The following is a 22509-nucleotide window of genomic DNA, read 5'->3' as shown; positions in this document are numbered from 1 at the left end:
TCCAAATCTCTCTATTTCCGTCGGTACTGGGCTGCGCTTTTCCAGTTAGTTCCTTTAGCTTTTAAAATATCGTCCTTCCATCGCATCTGAGGTCTTTCTCTTCCTCTTCTTCCTGTCCACGGTCTTCAGTTTTGTATTTCAGCATTCCATCTTTTATCTCCCTGTCTCGCATTGTGGCCTGCAAATCGCCATTTTAACCCTGTTGAATGTTCAGTTACATTTTTTACTTTTGTATTCTCTTTTACACATTTGTTTAATTTTCTGTCTTCTAGTTTTATTCCCAAAATTGATATTTCCATTTTTCTCTGAGTTATTTCTATTTTGTTTAAGTTGGCCTTTGTTAATGTCTTTGGCCAAAGGTATGTATAATAACGTGATAAATATCCAGGGTCTCGTATTGACATACCGTCGATTATGAGTACGCGAGATAGCTGAGATGGTACGCATTTTAAAGGCTGCGTGGGTCATATACATATGGCATGAAATTTTGAGCATGAGGAAGATTCCGGTGCGATATGTGCCGCGTTTGCTCACTACGGGCAACATGATCAATCGTGAGGTGAGACCGCTTCATAGCAGTATTTTATATTAGTTAAGAGCACTGTTTAAATCTGCAGAAGCTTTTGCGTCGCTTCGTTGTCGTCGACGAATCGTGGATCCGCTGGTAAACCCCAGAGGCCGAGGAATAATCAAAATGGCGACGAAGTCGAAGATTGTGTTATCAACCGGAAAGGTGATATCCACCGTTTTCTGGGATTCACAGCGTTCTACGTCGACTACTCGAAGAAGGCCAAAAAGATCACAGAGCTCTACTATGCCGTATTATGGGCATAGTAGATATTGGAGCAAAAAGCCCCATTTGGCGAAGAACAATATATACTATTCTACCATGAGAACCGATCGACCCATACATCCGCGTCACCATGGCCAAATTGGACTACGAAAGATTTGGTCATGTTGTTCCCAAACTTGAAAAAGTCACTCGCTAGGTAGAAATTTAAACCGTGTGCGATCGTTCATCGCCGCATGGAGGCCTACCTTGCAGATTTTGAGAAAACGTATTTTTCAGGGGCACGCCAGGTTTCCCCAACACGACTCTACCTTATCGGCAGAGTCTACGAGAAGTGTACGTGTAAATTGAAGCTATAATTACAAAAATAGAAATAATATGTATGTCTGTGTACTCACTTTATAACGCTCAAATAATTACGGGATCTGGCTTTCAATGCATATTTTTTTTATAATTCTCGTATCAAAGTTACGCGTGAAGTTAGGCGTACTGATGACAGTTAGATAAACATGGGCAAACCATTTTTCAGATGGGTTAAAGAGGTTGAGTCGTCGATGGGTGAAGTGTATGGAACTAAAAGCAAACTATATTAAGAAATAAATTGACACTTTTAGAAAGATTTTTTTTTTATTTTGTAGGCTAAGTAATAATTATCGAACCGCCCTCTTTTAATATCATTATTTTTGTTCGATATGTCGTATGTATAGTATTTTTGGTTTCCAATGGATACTGAATGATGGCAATTAATATACAGACCAATTAAAAATGCTCTGTCAAAGATCAGCCTTGTAAACCTAGAATGATACCCTAAAACCTCATGCTCATTGTAGAAAATACATACAGTGAGCACGTAAAGGTTGGAATAAATTCATTTTCTCGAGAAAAGACGATTTTGGAAAAAAATCCCGAACAGGTCAGTTTTTATTTTTAAATTACGATTTTTTGGCATAATATGTATCATACTAGTGACGTCACCCACCTGTGCGTAATGACGTCGATAATTGTTTTAAATGAGAATAGGTGTCGTGTGATAGCTCATTTGAAAGGTAATTCAATTCTCTATTCAGTAGTATAAACATTAACATAATTATTTATGTTGTCCAAAAAAATATGTATGTACAGATTGTCCAAAAAAATATTTTTGAATTAAATTTATTGACATAAAAAGAGGAATGCATGTAATTTATTTAATTAAAAATACATTTTACTGCTCTCAGAAAACAGAAAAAAATGTTCACCTGCCTGCCTCCTGCCTCTTGACAATTTGAACATTTAATTTAAGCGAAAAGCGATGATTATTTTTCAAATAAACATTTTTTTTTCTGTTTTCTGAGAGCAGTGAAATGTATTTTGAATTAAATAAATTAAGTTATAGTTACGCCACTGGTGATAGTAAACACGTGATAAATCCGCTCTGTAAGAAAACTTCGAAATAACGGAAACTTACAAGTAGAAAATTGCGAAATTGTGACCATTGGAAAATTGGAACACTTAGCAGTGAATGTGAGTGAAATACGAAGCCAAAAACAAGATTTAGTAAGTCAAAATCGTTTATAATAAAAATAGAAATAACCTTGAAACTTGCACACGGAATAGATATTTTGACATCCGCACTTTTGAGGTGTGTCAAATGTCTTACGCCTGGTGTGCATAGAGCAAACAAACTGAACGGTAACCACAGAACACATTATTACATAGTTACATATATTACGCCGATAGAGTAGGCAACACATAATACTTACAAAACAAGAGTGAAGTACGCCGATAGCGTATGCAACACAAACTCAGCAATAGTAAATTATTGAATAAAACATTATCAATTAAATATGAGTTTTCAAAAAGAACAGATAATAGAAATTAAAGAATTCATAAAGGAACTGATCGCCGAAAATGGAGAGGAAATGATGAAAGAAACAAGAGATCTAATCAGAGAAGTGAAAGAAATGAATCAGATGTATACGGATGAAATAAAAAGACTAATAGAAGAAAATTTGCAGATGAAAAACGAAATAAAGGAAATACGAGCTAAAATGAACTACATAGAGGAAGTAGAAAATAGAATAGAAACGAATGATAGGGAAAACAGGAAAAACAATATAATCATAAACGGATTGGATATACCAAATATTAACGAAAAAGAAATAGAAGACCATGTCAAAAACTTCGTCGATAAGGAATTAAAAGTTGCAATAAATAATGCAAAAGTAAGAAAAATCAAGAACAAAACATACTTGGTCAAAGTAGATAACTTCCCAAAAAAATTGGAAATAATGAAAAATAAAACACTACTAATGAGAGGAGAACACAAACAGGTTTATATAAATAATGATCTGACTGTAAAAGAAAGAGCAATCCAAAATAAACTCAAAATAATTGCAGAAAAAAAGAGAGAAGAAAACAAGAAAGTAAAAATAGGATATCAAAAATTAATAATCAATGGAGAAAAATGGATATGGAGTACAAAAAATAATGAATTGATACAAGAACAAAGAAGCAATAACACGCAAACAAAAAACTGGCTACAATAACCACATGGAAAAGAGATGGCAAGACATCAACGGAAACGACGAGGCAAAGAACAGGAAATGAAAATGGTAATGGTAATAAACAAACAATTTGGAGACTAGCAACGTGGAATGTGAGAGGACTAAATGGAAAAGAGGCAGAATTAAGCTATGAGTTTGATAGAAACAGAATAGAAATACTAGGAATAACAGAAACCAAAAAGAAAGGCAATGGAGAAATGTATTTGGAAGGTGGACATATTCTCATATACAGCGGTGTGCCAAACGAAAAAAGAGCAGCAGCGGGAGTGGGATGTGTAATACATAAAGACAGAATAAAGCACATACAAACATGGGAAAGTTGGACAGAAAGAATACTTACAGTAGAGATGAAGGATGAAGGGGAAGAAAACCTAACCATAATCACGGTGTATGGCCCAGATGAAAATGAGAAAAAGGAAATAAAGGACAAATTCTGGGAAGACCTCAACATAGCCGTAGAAAACAGTAAAGGAAATATATTTATTATTGGAGATTTTAATGGTAGAGTAGGAACCAAAGATATGTCGACATCTGATGTAATTGGAAAATATGGTGAGGAGGTGAGAAATAACAATGGAAGAAGATTAATAGAATTTTGTGAATTAAATAGCCTAATAGTAGCAAACACACATTATGAGCACAAAAATATTCATAAATTTACAAGACAAGGACCAAGAGAAACGGAAAAATCAATAATCGACTACATACTGATCGAACGCAATAATAGAAGGGCACTCCAAGACATAAGAGTTAGAAGAGGACCGGAAATAAGCAGTGACCACTACTTATTAGAAGCTAAAATAAAACATAGGATAGAACCCCAAACTAGACCAGCAGAAAATAGAAAAAAGATTGAGTTCAAAACAATTAAAAACTATAAGCTTAGAGACAAACAAATAGCTCAAAAATACGAAGAACTGACAAACTTAAAAATAACAAACTTGATGAGATCAATACAGGTAAGCAATTTGGAACAAAAATGGCAACTACTCAAAGATATATTAATTGAAACGGCAAAAGAAGCGTGTGGGGTGTACAGGAAAAACAACAAAACTAAACAAACGAGCTGGTGGAATGATGAAATCAAAAACCATGTAAAAATGAAGAAGAAAATGTGGGAAAAGTACTTAGGGAACAAAACCGAGGAAAATTACGATAGATACAAAGAAGAAAGAAAGAAAGTAACAGACATGATAAAAATAGAAAAAGAAAAGACCTGGATACAATTCGGACAACAGATGGAATACAACAGTAAAGAAAATCAGAAACTTTTCTATCGAACAATGAAAAATATAAGAATAGACAAACCAACAAGAGATACAAGAATAAAAAACACAGATGGAACAATAATAACAGACGATCAAGAAATAATGGAACGATGGAAGCAACACTTTCAAGAACTACTAACTAGTAATGAAGTAAACAGAGAAGAGAACAACGAAGAAAATGAAGAAAGAACAGAACAGGAAGAAAACACAGATGAAATAACAAACGAAGAAATAGAAACAGCAATAAAGAAACTTAAAAATGGGAAATCTCCTGGACATGATAGAATAACACCAGAAATGCTGAAGTATATGGGACTGGAAGGTAGGAAATTGCTCAGAAAAATATGCAATGAGGCATGGAAGAAAGAAGAAATACCGTCGGACTGGGAGATGGGAGTAATACTGCCCATACATAAGAAAGGAGATATCAAAGAATGTAACAATTATAGAGGAATTACACTATTATGTACGGCACTGAAAGTATATGAAAGAGTATTAGAACAAAAGCTGAAGAATATAATAGAAACGACACTAGAAGAAGCCCAGAGTGGTTTCCGGAAAGGCCGAGGGGTGCAAGATCACATATTCACAGTGAAGCAAATAACAGAAAAAACACTACTGACTAAAACCAAAGCGTACATGGCCTTCATCGACCTAGAAAAAGCATTCGACAGAGCGAAAAGAGAAACAATATGGAACAGTCTAATTAGAAGAGGAGTTTATAGAAAACTAATAGAAGTCATCAAAAGTCTATATAAAAGAAACACGAATTACATAATGCATAAAAATATGAAATCGCAACAATTTAAAACATCTGAAGGCTTAAGACAAGGAGGAGTCATGAGCCCTACACTCTTTAACATCTTCATGGACGAAATAATCAAAGAATGTATACCACAATTAAAAAAGCTACATGTAGGTTACCGAAACCTAGAAAGAATAGGAATATCAGAATGTGCATTTGCTGATGATGTAATTGTCATGGCAGATAAAGAGGAAGATCTAAGAAATAATCTACAAACATGGAATGAGGTATTAAATAGGCATGGGATGAAAATAAACACACGCAAAACAAAGATTATGGTAGTAGCACAAGAACAACCCGTATTAAACATACAAATCAATGGAGAAACAATAGAACAGGTAAACTACTTTCAATACCTGGGAGTAACAGTGGAAAACAACGGAAAACAACACAAAGATATAGAAGAAAGGATTAACAAAACGTCTAAAATATTCCACGCAATTAACAACAAATTTTTAAACAAAAAAGAAATATCCAGAAAAAACCAAAATAACTGTCTTCAACACGATATACAGACCAGTACTTACATACGGGTGCGAGTCTTGGGTATTAACAAGAAGTATGAAGAGTAAGATCCAGGCACTGGAAATGAAATACCTAAGACGAGTAAAAGGAGTATCAAAAAGAGACAGACTAAGAAATATAGATATACGAGCGGAGCTCAAAACTAAACCACTCCTAGAATACATCGAAGAAAAACAGCTGAGTTGGTGGGGCCACATGAAAAGAATGAGAAGAAACATACCAGTAAGGAAAGTATGGGAAGCAAGAATTCAGAAAAAAAGAAACAGAGGAAGACCATCAGAAAACTGGGATACAACCATTGCGAAGATTATCCAAAAGAAAGGGAAAACCGTAGCAGAAGCAAGCAGACTGGCGCAGGATAGAAAACAATGGTCAAAGTTTGTGCACACGTGAAGAGACATTAGTCCCGACACTGAAAAGTAAAAGGGACTTAAAAGACTATATATATATATATATATATATATATATATATATATATATATATATATATATATATATATATATATAAATTACATACCTTCTTCTTTTTATGTCAATAAATTTAATGCAAAAAATTTTTTTTGGACACTTTGTATAAATAATTATGTTAATATTTATGGGTGATTATTAAAGCTCGGATTTATAGGCAACAAAAATTGAAGAAAAAGGCGCCTATATAGGCAAAGATTTTTATTAAAAAAGGCAGGAATATTAACATTTAGGCAAAATATAGGCAATAAAGGAATATAACGTATTATTTATTGTACAAAGTGAATTAACGTAATATTAACTTAAGGCAGGTATATTTACACATCATAATCATAATATTAGTATAAATAAACTAGTAACTAAATAACTGTTAATTAATTTGTAACCACTGTAACCACTTAAAATTTTATAACTAATAGAAACAACTAAATGTTTTTCAATATTTTCGGTCTTAAAACTATGTCTTCGAACACTTAAAATTAATTTGTACATTGAAAACGAACGTTCGACATCGAAAGATGTAATTGGAGCATATTTCAGAGCGGATAATAAATCTGGCATAATTTGTAATTCCTCGGAAAATGTCCCATTCAAAACTTTAGCAACATTAGATAAAAACGAAAAACCTTCATTCTTGTCGAAAACATATTTCATTTTTTTAAAAATTAATTGACCGTGACTTCCACGTGCCGATTTAATTTTCGTCTTTAAATTATCTATTAATTTTACTGACTCACATAAATTTATCTCTTGTTTTTCTAATAAGGTAATTGTGGTAACTATTAATTTATAATTGTCATTGATATAAGCGAGTTCCTGTTTCAATTTGGGATTTTTTAATATTTTTTTTGCTTCTCGAATGGCTTCGGAAATATCATCATCAAATTCTGATATAACTGATTCTATTTCATTGCAGTGTTCAAAGTAAAAAAAACTGCTTTGAGCCAGGTTCCCCACCTTGTAATTACTGGTTTAGATGGCAAAGGGACACCGGGAAGTCTTTCTTTATATATTTGCACCATCAACGGAGCCTTTACAAAAACTTTTTTCATAAAATTTATAAAATTATTTACCAACGGAAACAGATTTCTTATTTCTTCAGCAATTCTATTTACCCCGTGGGCTACACAAGTGCAATGAATTAAATTAGGATAAAAAATCTTTAAATTAACAGCAGCTTTTAACATATATGCCGCAGCATCTGAAAGCATTAAAACTATTTTATTCACTGGTATAGGGTTGGGTAAAAAGAGGTTTGGTAAACTATCTTGTATAAGTCGACTTATTGTTAAATCGTTTGTTTTTTCCAATTCTTTAACGGCAACTAAATAAGGTTTTCTCGCAAAGTTTTCGTTCAAAATTCCAATCATTAAATTAGCTATATACCTGCCGCATACATCTGTCGTTTCATCCACGATAATATACAGAAAATTGCCCTCTAACTCCCGCTTAATTTTTGAAATACATTCCACAAAACATTTCTCCACAGTATGTTTTCTCAATGTACTCTCGTCCGGTAAGGATTTATTAAGATATGTTTCGAAAAAGCATTTAAAACTAGGGTTATTAGCTTTATATAGAGGAATGTTGGATGCAATCATCATCTGGCATAAATCAAATTTAAATGCGTCTTCCTTCTTTTTTTTTTGAACTGCTTAAACTATCCCGCAGAGATATTTGGGCTAACTTAGAGGAATTTAATTTTTCCAAATTACGTTTATTAAGTGGGGTTCCACAATGCTGGTCAATAAAGTACATTTTTTTACTTGAAATCTGAGAATTTAAAAAAAATAATTAGAATTCTAAAACCGCTTTAGAATTTAGTTATGTTGTGGGACGAGAAAAAAAGAGAAAAAATAAAACTTACCGATTTGCCGCATGGTTTACAAAATCCATCTCCTTCTAGTAAAAGTTCCAAATAAGGTGCGATCCATAGCCTTAATTTAGATGTCATCTTTTCACACAAATATCTAAAACGTTTTAAAGCGTGTTCTTTGCTTTTCGGTATACGCAACAAAACTAAACTAGGATATAGCAATTTGTGACTAAACTCTCATACAGTAACCGACTGTACAACTGATAATAAACTAACAAAGCTTAGGGATTTCCAAATAGTTAACCCTCAAGTCTCGATCAGGTACATTTTCCTAGAAATCTGTTATATAAACAAACCATTGATATTTTATTATTGACCCAACATTTTATTATAGAATGGTTTAGTAATAGAATAATATCATGGGTAGTACTATGAAATTTTAAAAAAGGCACAAATAGGCGGAATTTACGAAAAAATGCAAAAAATGCAAAAACAATTATAATAGGCAAAATAGGCAAAAAAAGGCATTTTGCCTATAATCCGAGCTTTAGTGATTATATTCCAAATCACTCAAACTTGGAGCCAAAAAAATTTGGTTCTCCGATTTGTCTGAAAATTGGTATATTGCTTCCGCGGGACGTAAAAATAAAATATTTAAGGTCAAAAAATCTTCTTCATTTTTTCTTTAAAATGATTTTAAAGCGATTTTACAGTGATTTGGAGTTTATTTAAACAAATTTACATTTTCTATCGTAAAGTATCAACGGAGAACAGAATCTTTTAATAGAAGGGACTCAAAAATGTCATTATATGGCATTATAACAAGTTACTTTGATGGAAAAGAAGTTTTCGATCAAATTTTATAGTGTAGAAAACGTTAAAATACCGTTTTTTACATTTTTCTCCATTACCAAAATATATCATAATCGATTTGGCTGAAAAATTGCCCACAGATAACCAAAACATAGGACTTTAAGTGGTGAGAAGAATTTGAATTATATTACAATACCAAAAAAGTTACATGCAATATCATAGTCAAAAATATAGGCGTCTACTGTAAGTACAATTAACCCGAAAATATCGACCTCACGAGAAAAATTGTTAAAAATTGTTAAAAATTATTAAAAATAAGTTGTAATAATTGTAAATACGATTTATTTGAAACAATTTCAGTTCCTACCATTTTTGTCCAAAAGTTAAAAATGGCGGAGATATTGAGCAAAACAGTTTCTCCTTTAAAAACAAGATGGCGGCTAACGTAACGGAGGAATTCATTCGTCATTTTAAATTTAGGCTACTATTGACTCCCCTAAAGATTAGAAAAATGAAATTTTGGGCAGCTCAGCATACAAGGTCAAATGCTATCCCGACTGGACTAATATAATTTTGAGTCTGATATTACTGCATGTAACTTTTTTGGTATTGTAATATAATTCAAATACTTCTAACCACTTAAAGTCCTATATTTTGGCTATCCGTGGAAAAATTTTCAGCCAAATCGATGATGATGTATTTTGGGAATGGAGGAAAATGTAAAAAACGGCATTTTAACGTTTTCTACATTATAAAATTTGATCAAAAACTTGTTTTGAATCAAAATATTCCAATCAAGACATTTTTGAGTCCCTTATATTAAAATATTATGTTTTTCATTGATAATTTATGATATAAAATGCAAATTTGTTTAAATAACCACCAAATCACTGTAAAATCGCATAAAATAACATTTAAAAAAAAGAGAAGAAGAAGATTTTTGACCTTAAATATCTTATTTTTATGTCCCGCAAAAGCTATATACCAATTTTCAGACAAATCGGAGAACCAAAATTTTTTGCCTGAGTGATTTGACATGGAATGTACCTTATACTACTGAATAGAGGATTTAATTACCTTTCAAATGAGCTATCACACGACCCCCATTCCGATTTAAAAAAATCATCGATGACGTCATCACGCATAGATGGGTGACGTCACTAGTATCATATATATGCCAACAAGTCATAATTTAAAAATAAAAATTGAGCTGTTTCGGGATTTTTTCCAAAATTGTCCATTCTCGAGAAAATGAATTAATTTCAACCTTTACGTGCTCACTGTATAATAACTAATACTATATATGGGGATATTTAAAAAATGTACATATTATTATTGCTTGAATGGGACGCGACTTACTAAAGTATTGATCAGATGCTGATGTCTTCCCAGTTTACTATATGGTGGAAAAAGAGATTAGGAGTGATAATGGGAAAATATATTGAATCAATAAACCTGAAGAAATTGAAACGAATTTTAAAATTATAAGTGAAGTAGATGACGCCTTTGTAAGCCAGTTCATTGAACAAATGGATACATGTATTATCTGAATTTGAATTTGTAGATACCTGCAAATGATTAATGATTGACAATTGATTAATTAAATTCGAGAAGCTGACAGAGAGTTACCGACAAAGCCTTGCGTGCCCGAGGCAAATACTGCCCTAAATACATCTAAGCTATTGCAGTCGGCTTTTTTTAAGATATTGTTGACGTTTCCTGTTCTTTGTGCTAAACCAAATAATGTGTCATATATATACAGTGATGTGCGCGCTTAAAATTTATCCACAAGGGAGTGGAAGTACAAAACGTTTTCGGTCAAACTGGCCATCATCAGTGTTAACGTCCAGTGTACAAGTAATTGTAACTAGCCACTTTAATAGATGTAAAAGCCTCTAAATAACATTATTGCTACATTGTATGTTATAAAGTAGTCGACATTAAGTCGATATCTTAAGATTATAAATATCAAATGTGGATGTATATCATCCTTGCTCGGAATTGCACAAGGTTGTTGTGTTCGGGTGAGAGGTTACAGGCCAACTAGTTGGCATGTTGGTAAGAGTTGGCCTGAAACCTCTCACCAGAACACAACAACCTTGTGTAATTCCGAGCAATGATGATATACAAGAGACAAAAGAAGGTGGGCTGAAGAACTGAAGAGACAAAAGAAGGTGGGCTGAAGAACTGGCAAAACAAGCAGAAACAGCTGCACAACACAACAGGACTAGAGAGCTGTATCAAATTACTAGACGATTAACAAAAAATGGGCCCAACTCTTCGAACATTGTAAGATCCAAGACAGGTGAATTACTTACTACAACGGACGACCAAAAAGAGAGGTGGAAAGAGCACTTTCAGGAGATGCTAGGCACGTCCAGGTATAAGCAATATACATGCAATATAGACTTGCATATATCTTGCGAGTCCCCTTCCAAAACGGAAATAATAACAGCTATCAAATCTCTGAGAAATAACAGGTCCCCGGGAATCGATAATATTGCTGCCGAACTACTTAAAACTGACCCGCATCTAACCGCTGAACTTTTGCTCCCCATAATCCGAGAGGTGTGGGAAACAAACAGAATTCCAGCAGGCTGGAAAAAAGGTAACATTATTAAGTTTCCAAAAAAGGGCAACCTCAGACTGTGCAAAAATTGGAGAGGAATAACCTTGCTTACCGTCATAAATAAAATTTTTACGACGATCATACATAAAGGATTAACAAACAAGGTTGAATTTCGAGCAAATCAAGCAGGATTTAGACCAGAATCTTCCTGCATAGATCAAATTAATACTGTGAGGGTTATAATGGAACAATCGCTTAAATGGAATACACCTCTATGCATGGTTTTTGACAGCCTCTCTCATGCTGCTGTATGGAAAATTCTAGAGCTAAGAAACATTCCTCATAAAATAATTTCCATTATATAGTCACTGTACACTGAGGCGACGTGCAGCGTGACACAAAATGGGACCAACAGTGACGAGTTTGACGTACTTACTGGAGTCAGACAGGGATGTGTGCTTTCTCCTTTTCTGTTTAACATAATTCTAGACTATGTACTCTCCAAATTAGACTTCGACACAAAAGGAATACAATGGACGTTAACCACACGCCTAAGTGATCTAGAATACGCCGACGATATCTGCCTGTTAGAGGTTCCAGGATGTGGCCGACCAATTGGAAACACTATCCACTGAGGCCAATAAAAAAGGTATAAAAATCAATATTAGTAAAACCAAATCCATGAGAATAAACGCAAGGAACAACACGCTATTTAATATCGACAACATGCAGATTCAAATTGTGGAAAATTTCACGTACTTTAGAAGTGTCATAACAGAAAGCGGATGTGCAGAAAACGATATTCGTATGAGGATACGAAAAGCTCAACAAACATTCAGCATGCTTAACCCTGTTTGGAGGTCTGGGGAATATACTATAAGGACAAAGATCCTAATATTCCAGTCAAATGTTATGTCTGTTCTACTCTATAGATCAGTGGCGATGCGTGACTTTTTCTGAAGTGTTACCAAAACCAGATGCAAAAAGTCTTATTAAAAAAATGACGATATGGCTAAATGTATATATTCACTCACCGGCACAAAATTCCGCCACGCAAAATTTTTGATTAAGTTTGACAATCTATAATTTTATTATAATTTGTACTTCGATTTTCAAGATTCTTGCAAGTTTGTACGTACATGTATTGATGTCAATTGCTATTATTCCGGTAACAAAAAATTTTTGCTTAGATAGAATTATACGGGGGTGAATGTAAGCGTTGTTTGTTCTCCTAATTTTAAAAAATTCTGTGGAAAAATTGGAGGGTTGATTTTATTCCATACTCCTTTTGTATTATCCTGGAGGTATCACTAAGGTCATGTTTTTTGAATTATCTGAATATCTCTTTTCTTGTAAGAGCTGTAATTAAAAACACTGCTTTCAAGGTTTATTTAATTAAAAATATCAAACGCACTAAAATTAACAAAACAAAACAAATTTAACAACAAAACAAAACAAACCAATAGCGGTTATGTCCACCTCTTGCAGCAACGACCGCTCGCAATCTGTTTAGCATCTAATAAAGATGTGTTTTCCTTGCCTGGGGAATAGCCCGATATTCCTCTACCAGGGCCATAACTGTACCAAATTTTCTGGAGGCCTAGGATGACGGCAAATAGCTTTTTTTATTCATCCCATAAATGCTCAATATGATTGAGATCTGGGCTGCATGCGGGCCATTCTAATCTTATCAATCCAACCTCAATTGTATAAGTCAATCAGTGTTTTTATTTACAAAGAAAACTTTACTACAAAAAAAAATTTACTTACAAGAAAAAATATATTCGGACAATTCAGAAAAGAAAATATTGGTGATGTCTCCGGGAAAATGAAAATGGGACTATGAAACAAAATCAGCTATTCCATTTTTCCACAGAATTTTTCTAAATTAGGAGAAAATACAACGCTTCCTTTCACCCCTCTACAATAACATGCAAGCAAAATTTTTTGTTACCGGAATAATACCAAACAATACGAATACATGTACGTACAAACTGGTGTAAGAATCTTGAAAATCGGAGCACAAATAATAAAGTTATAAATTGTCAAACCTAATAAAAAATTTTGGGTGGCGGAATTTTGTGCCGGTGAGTGTAGCTTCAATAATATAATTTTGTATATTACTTGAAACTCTCGAAAAAACAGATGTTTCTAGATATTGACAAATTTTTGATCTTTTTTGGCAATTAATGTTAACAATTCCCTGTAATTGCCTCGATTGTCAGAGTCGTCGCACTCAAAATAACCACGAAACGCTAGTTCTTGTTTCGCCCAAAAACACACAGTATCGATTATAAGTGTGCTAAGGATATACCTACCTATTTTTTAACAAACTCATTATGTTTAGCTATATTTGCTTTAAAAGCTTGATTAAGAGAACTTTTGATTTTTGTTTTGCCGAACTGAATCAAATTGGGTATACATCTGACATGTAGGCAACAGAGAAATTTCATGTCTCCTTTTTAAAAATCTAACCCTATTTAAATCGTGAACCTGGTCCACGATATGGCCAAGGACAAGGATTTTCACAGTACCAACTAAATTTAGAATATCGAACTACTTTTGTTGATTCCTTTTTTAAATTGTTTAAAATAGGTTTTTCATTTTTAATCTCATTTTTTTCTACAAAATTATACAAGGACAATTACTTTTCAAGTAGTTGATCAATTAAGAAGCGACTTTCATCCATGGTTAACTTCACGCACACTTTTTATAGTTACTGTCACCAATTTTAAATCTGGTAACAGCGCTACTGATACACAGCGCGCTTATGCCGTCGCTTCTTCAAAATTTTCAGTCACTAGCCGGTTCCGAGATCCAGCGTGGGTATATAACCATTTTAACCAGAAATGAGCCTGGTAACACAGTATAATAAAGTGCAACTGAGTCACATAAACTCGCCAATATTTTCGTGTCTACGAGTAGTTGGCTATTTACTGAGTTAGGTACTATTTCCACATAACATAGTAATATATTTCTATTGGTAAAAATATTGGTAAATAGAATTATTCATCGTCATAAAAAATTTATGTGCAAGATTTTTAACTGTTACCAATGGTAACAGTGGTTACACGGACGCTTCGCCAGTGCTATAGATGTGAAACCTGGAAAGTGACAAAATCCCTTACAGAAAAATTTCAAGTCTTTGTTAACAAATGTCTACGAAGAATTGTCCGTATTTTCTGGCCAAGCACCATCAGAAACATAGATCTGCTACAGCTGACCCAACAAAAGAAGGTAGAAAATGAAATAAAATCCAGAAAGTCAGGGTGGATAGGTCACACACTCCGAAAAGATAGTTCCAGTATTGCAAAAACTGCCCTAGAATGGAATCCCCAAGGAAAAGGAAAAAGAGGTCGCCCAGCGCAAACCTGGAGAAGATCCATCATGGACGAGATAAGAAGTCAAGAAAAGTCTTGGAATGAGGTGAAGGCCCTAGCGCCAAATAAAACCCGATAACGCGTTTAGGAGTTCAAGAACATTATATATATTATATACATCCACATTTGATATTTATAATCTTAAGATATCGATTTAATGTCGACTACTTTATAACATACAATGTAGCAATAATGTTATTTAGAGGTTTTTACACCTATTGAAGTGACTAATTTCAATTATTTGTACACTGAACGTTTACACGGATGATGGTCAGTTTGACCGAAAACGTTTTGTACTTCCACTCCCTTGTGGATAAATTTTAAGAATTTTAATAAATTCATATACCTTTATACAACAGAAGTGTTTACTTCGTTCCACGTTGTTAAAATTTTAAATTTACCCCCACCCCTCTCCGTGGGGGGTCATGTTTGGTGTCAGTTTTTCGATATGACGTTCATTTCGCGAAATATTAAGAGCCAATATGGTAGAGGTACATCTGCAGGCTATCAGGTTTCTCCCCATATGATAACCTGACACGCTCGGACTCGGACAATGCAAACACAAGTTTCCTGCATACCGGTGAAATGAAACTGATATACATGCGTCTCAAACGGCTGGTCTGAAACGGTCCATATGGTCTCTCATAGGCGTTTGCTGCATAAACTCAAATGAAATTCAAAAGTAAATGACGGTTTCAGTTTCGTTACATTTGCTTTTCATCGTATGTGGTGGGCCTAACGTGATGTTGACATCACGCTGAATTATCGCTAATTTCACGCGGAACGTGAGATCTAATGCGAGACGTTGCATCTAATGCAGAGCGTGATATGTTGCATCCACACGTAAAAATCGAGTCACTACCAATGGAGATACACACGGTACACACATTGGGTGAAATGCACAAAACGCAGTAGGTGCTATTGCTTCAGCAAATAGTATCTACTTTGTAGCAGTTTCTTTTATATAAAAGTATGTGCTTTTGTTGGGACGAACATTCTACACAACAGAAGTACATACTACTGACCTGAAGTATTTCGCATCACACCAATCGTGATGGAACTAGTTTTCCATGTGCTTGTGATTTGTGAATTCACATTTTTAGGTAGGTACCTAATTATTTGAATTGTACCTTAGTAAAAATAAGTGACTCAGAATCCGAAGTGACAAATATTTACGCGAGGATAAAAATGAACAATTCTTATTTATTAATCTTCTTGAGAATTACTAAATTTTATTTGATAACAAAATGACCCCAACAATCTTCTTCTTAGTTTGTAGATTTACATTCTACGACTCACATTTATAAAAACTGCTATGTTGTAACAAAAAAAAAAAAAACACTTACGCCGAAGTCGTTCATCCACCAACTTCACTTAAACTGAAGCGAATACTACTAAACTAGCAAATACTTCAAAAGCGTAGTACATTCTTCTATATATCTGGTAAATAGCAGCATATTTTATGCTGCGGAGGAAAGTAAATGCTTTGCAAGTGTAGTAAAAGCTTTAAAAAATAGTACACACTTGAAGTATTAGCAGATACTACGTTTTATGCATTCCACCCATTGCCTCTTGCCTTTTCAAAATAAAAAATAATGCTGCATGTCTAACAGTAAACGTATCTCAGCAGACCCATGCCTATCAGTAGACGTTGTCACGTGCGTGGTTGCATGACATCTTCTCAAAAATCAGCCCAATAGTAAAGAAGATATGGCGTAATACCGTTTTGGCAATGCCGCCATCTTTATTTTTCATCTCAGCGTTCTGGTTACTCCCTCCGCTTTCCAACGAGCCCTGATTCGTCACGATCCGATGAGACGGGGCGCCTCCACCACAAAACGAAGCAAAAATGAGCAGAATGGACCTTAGCGATTTTATTAGTAGTTTTCCTATAAGAAATAACATGGGTCGCCTCCACCAATTATAAAAAAATGCACATAATATCAACAGAATGATTCTATGTTATATACATTATCAGCGATGTGTCAAGTCGTTTAGACGCTACATACCTAATGTTCCTTTGACAATGCATCCATGTCTGAAGTGACAACATTTTGGCAGATAAGAAAGAATTGTGAAAGCCGATGAGAGAGAAGAATTGTTTAGACTATACACTGTGCAAGAAGCGATAGACTGAATCAGTGTCTTTTTTTATGTTGAGAAATAGGTGCTAGATGGTTTGGACATAGGTAAATATTGTGGCTGATAGGTGGTATGAGAGGGCGATTTGTGTGATGATATGAAAGAACTGTGATAGACGAAATCCAATCCCCACATTACTTTGATACTTCCGACGTCAATAGGTACAAAAGCAACGAAGATACGATATGGTGCTGTTGTGGCAATGTTGTTATGTTTATATTTTGTTTGTCGTGTCGCTTATACTAAAATTGGATCAATAGCATCGAAGATACGATATATTGTCCTTTTGGCAATGTCGATGTGTTTGTTTTTTATGTCAACATATTCGCTACCCCGTCTTCTTTTATTTTACGATTTAATTGTTAATGGAGATACGATATAGTACCGTTTTGGTAACATATTTATAGTTACTTTTATCGTGACACATTTTCTACCCCTTCTCCTTTCCAATGAGTCCTCTTACGCCACTATTGGACCAATGACAACTGAGATATGATATATTGTCATTTAGGCAATGTATTTGCGTTTGCTTTTGGTGTAAACGTATTCATCGCCTCCTCTTTCGTTTAACGTCTTACACGTTCGTAGTAACCGGACTTATACTAACGGAGATACGATATAGTGCAGTTTTGGCAATGTCTTTGCATTTGGTTTACAATAATATTGCTATTATCTATCTAACGGTGAACATAGCACACCAGACTCATGTCCATCAGCAGACTTCACGTGGTTACATCTCACACGTCAAAATCAAGTCAAAACCATCGTAGTATAAACAGTGCTTCTTACTTTTTCAAAATCAACAATAATGCTGCTGTTACATGTCTAACGGTGAACGCAGCCCATGCCTATCAGTAAATTGGTCCTGTGTTTTTTTCTTCTTTTATGGCCTTTGGGAACTGCGCCCATCTAGCCAGCAACACTTCTTATATTCAACGCCTAACCAAACCTACTACACACTAAGACCATTACAAATCCAATCGAACAATCAAGGGTAGGGAAGGGAAAAAAACTTTTCGCACCCAGGTCGTTCAGGGTGACTAAACACATAGACTATTATTACCAGCGAGATAAGACAAAGGTAGCAAAGCTAGCAAAGAATGTAAAGTTTCAATTTACACGACTTAACATAATCTAGAAGAATCATAACGATTGACGGTTTTTTCAAAGCTAGTAGGTTCATCAGATTATATGGGGGATAAATGTGTTCTTGCAATAACTGCATGTTCAATAGATTTCTTTGTGTCACATGTGACAAACATTCAAAAAATATATGATCCAAGTCACTTATTGTGTTGAAATTGTCTGTCCTGTGTTGCGTATATCACACGGTACATTGCCTCATGCCTTCTTAAAGTCGACAATAATGGGTAACGTAATATTTAAGCTTCGAATTCCTCACCTGGCAAATTTTTATAGAGTTGAAAGACTGATAAATTTTTGTACACACTTGAATGAATGAAGGAAGTGAAAAAAGTATATTAAAGTGTGTATATTTAATTTCCTTAGTTAAGCGCTTTCGAAAAAAATGTCATCTTCAGAGCTAATGGTCAAAGTATAAAAAAGTACCACTACTTAGAGTTGTGTGTGCATCATCCACTTAAACATTACAAACATATAAAATTTTAAAGATGAAGTTAGTTTTAAATCCTAATAGCAAAATTAGTAATATGTATTGAAAAATATTAAAAATATTACTCAAAGATTTTTAAATTGAAAACTTATTGGTATATTTTCCTGGTAACACCTCCAAGGCTTCTAAAATTTGCAAGCCAAATGGCTGCTGCAGTGAAGACAAAGGGAAGGAATTCTACACTATGCAATTCACATCCCCCGTCTGCAGCTCGGTGAAGTTCCAACGGAAAATGTACCTGGTTACTCTACGGAGCAATACGACTATAAAATAACAATGTATACCATTTTTATTCAGTTGCAATGCGAAGGCAAAACAATCTTACTTTTCAATTAGAATACGGAGCGCAGTCAAGTCCTCTGAATCGCGATTTTCGGCTCTTATGGGAGCCTCATCGGAAAGAACGTAGGCATTGTTCTCCATACCCTAATTGACTAGCGTCGCGAGTTTTTCCCACCCATTGCAACCGAAGTGAAGGTATTAGGTGACTAGCGTCATCTCGCAATTGAAAGATGAAGTTAGTTTTCAATCCTAATAGCAAAATTAATAATATTGAAAATAGTAAAAATATTACTAAAAGATTTTTAAATTGAAAACTTATTGGTATATTTCCCTGGTGACACCTCCAAGGCTTCTACAATTTGCAAGCCAAATGGATGCTGCAGTGAAGACAAAGGGAAGGAATTCTACATTATGCAATTCACATCCCCCGTCTGCAGCTCGGTAAAGTTCCAACGCAAAATGCACCTGGTTACTCTACGGAGTAATACGACTATAAAATAAAAATGTATACCATTTTTATTCAGTTGCAGTGCGAAGGCAAAACAATCTTACTTTTCAATTAGAATACGGAGCGTAGTCCAGTCCTCTGAATCGCGATTTTCGGCTCTTATTGGAGCCTCATCGGAAAGAACGTAGGCACTGTTCTCCATACCCTAATTGACTAGCGTCGTGAGTTTTTCCCACCCATTGCAACCGAGGTGAGGTATTAGGTGACTAGCGTCATCTGGCAATTGAAAGATGAAGTTAGTTTTCAATCCTAATAGCAAAATTAGTAATATTGAAAATTTTAAAAATATTACTAAAAGATTTTTAAATTAAAAACTTATTGGTATATTTCCCTGGTGACACCTCCAAGGCTTCTAAAATTTGCAAGCCAAATGAATGCTGCAGTCCAGCGAAACTCGCGATTCAGAGGACTGGACTGCGCTCCGTATTCTAATTGAAAAGTAAGATGGTTTGGCCTTCGCATTGCAACTGAATAAAAATGGTATACATTTTTATTTTATAGTCGTATTACTCCGTAGAGTAACCAGGTGCATTTTCCGTTGGAACTTTACCGAGCTGCAGACGGGGGATGTGAATTGCGTAGTGTAGAATTCCTTTCCTTTGTCTTCACTGCAGCATCCATTTGGCTTGCAAATTGTAGAAGCCTTGGAGGTGTCACCAGGGAAATGTACCAATAAGTTTTCAATTTAAATATCTTTAATATTTTCAATATTATTAATTTTGCTATTAGGATTGAAAACTAACTTCCTCTTTCAATTGCCAGATGACGCTAGTCACCTAATACCTTCACTTCGGTTGCAATGGGTGGGAAAAACTCTCGACGCTAGTCAATTAGGGTATGGAGAACAGTGCCTACGTTCTTTCCGATGAGGCTCCAATAAGAGCCGAAAATCGCGATTCAGAGGACTAGACTGCGCTCCGTATTCTAATTGAAAAGTAAGATTGTTTTGCCTTCGCATTTCAACTGAATAAAAATGGTATACATTTTTATTTTATTATATAAAATTTTGTTCATGGTAATGGGTATCACCCAACCATTTCAAGTGATGTCGAGTAGTTGACTAACAGCTAGTAGTCAGCTGTAGTCAGCTAGCAGTAGAAGCTTATATTTCAAGTATATTCAAATGGGAAATAAGCCACAATTTTACCTAAAAATGATTTTATTAACGTTTCGAAGCCCAAATCGGGTTTCGTTGTCAAAATACAAAATACTATTAAAATAAACAAAAATGTTGTTGCTAAGTAAAAAAATTCTTCTAATAATTTATTTAATCTGACTCATTTATATTGGCAATTCAGACGTATATTATAATAAATTAATTTTTTAGTAAAATTGTGGCCCACTTCCCATAGAAAACACTTAATTATAAAAATGCCACAAGGAAATAGCTTCAGAACAATATTTATACATACCTTGAAAGATTCAGCAACTAAACGCCATACTGTCTGTGTGCGCATGCGCGCAGTATTATGAATTTTTTCTCTCAATCGCGCCGAAAGAAGTATAACTTCAAAAAAAAATTTGAATTAAATTAGTTCCAATATTTAGATTACGTCATCACACCCAGATGGATGACGTCACTAGTATGATATTTATGCAAAAAAATTATAATTTAAAAATAAAAATCGATATGTTTCGGGATTTATATTTATATTTATACAACGGACTTTCGGCTTTAACGGACATCCGGTCCCCCCAATTAGTCCGTTTTATCGAGGTTTTACTGTATTTAAAAAATTCGAAAAACATCGCTTTTTTCTTTGTTTGCTTATAACTTTAAAACGATTCATTTGGGAACAAAGTCGTAGAAAAAGAAAATAAAGATAATTGAATTTTGTATAATATACGACTGGTTTAAAATGTCTTAAATTATTCTCCTTTCTGCAAAATAGCAATAAATAGAAAATAAAGGGGCAAAAAAAACACTGTTCTTATTCAATGTTCTTCAACCACTTTGGTTGCACTTAGAACCTTCATAATTGACTTGGAAAATTCTTACAGCATACTTAAACCGTCCACCAAATTTCATTAAAATCGACCTAATAGATTTTGCATAATAATTTTGCAATCTAAATTTTTTTTTAAATTTCTGAACAAAAAGTAGACCATTTAGAAGTTTGCTAATTTTTTTTTTACATCTAAAGAGGTTCTCTGCCTATCTAATACACTTTACTGAATTAAAATCGGATTATCTAAGCGGCCTCAGCACTGTTTTAAAGTTATAAACAATTTTTTGGCTTATAAACAAATACAGTGAGGACGTTTGAGTTGGAATAAATTCATTTTCTTGAGAATGGGAGACTCTGGAGATAAATCCCGAAACAGATCGATTTTTATTTTTAAATTATAATTTTTTTGCATAAATATCATACTAGTGACGTCATCCATCTGGTTGTGATGACGTAATCTAAATATTGGAACTAATTTAATTCAAATTTTTTTTGAAGTTATACTTCTTTAGGCGCGATTGAGAGAAAAAATTCATAATACTGCGCGCATGCGCACACAGACAGTATGGCGTTTAGTTGCTGAATCTTTCAAGGTATGTATAAATATTGTTCTGAAGCTATTTCCTTGTGGCATTTTTATAATTAAGTGTTTTCTATGGGAAGTGGGCCACAATTTTACTAAAAAATTAATTTATTATAATATACGTCTGAATTGCCAATATAAATGAGTCAGATTAAATAAATTATTAGAAGAATTTTTTTACTTAGCAACAACATTTTTGTTTATTTTAATAGTATTTTGTATTTTGACAACGAAACCCGATTTGGGCTTCGAAACGTTAATAAAATCATTTTTAGGTAAAATTGTGGCTTATTTCCCATTTGAATATACTTGATTATAAAAATGCCACAAGAAAATAGCTTCAGAGCTTATATTTCAATCTCGATAAAGATCACTAATAATAAAAACTCACAGTATGGGGATTATTATGCAGTACTAAAATAAGCAATAACA

This window comes from Diabrotica virgifera, chromosome 5 (genome assembly GCF_917563875.1).
Source record: "Diabrotica virgifera virgifera chromosome 5, PGI_DIABVI_V3a".
Taxonomy (NCBI): domain Eukaryota; kingdom Metazoa; phylum Arthropoda; class Insecta; order Coleoptera; family Chrysomelidae; genus Diabrotica; species Diabrotica virgifera.
The sequence above is the reverse complement of the archived record's forward strand: the minus strand, read 5'-3'. Positions refer to the sequence as shown.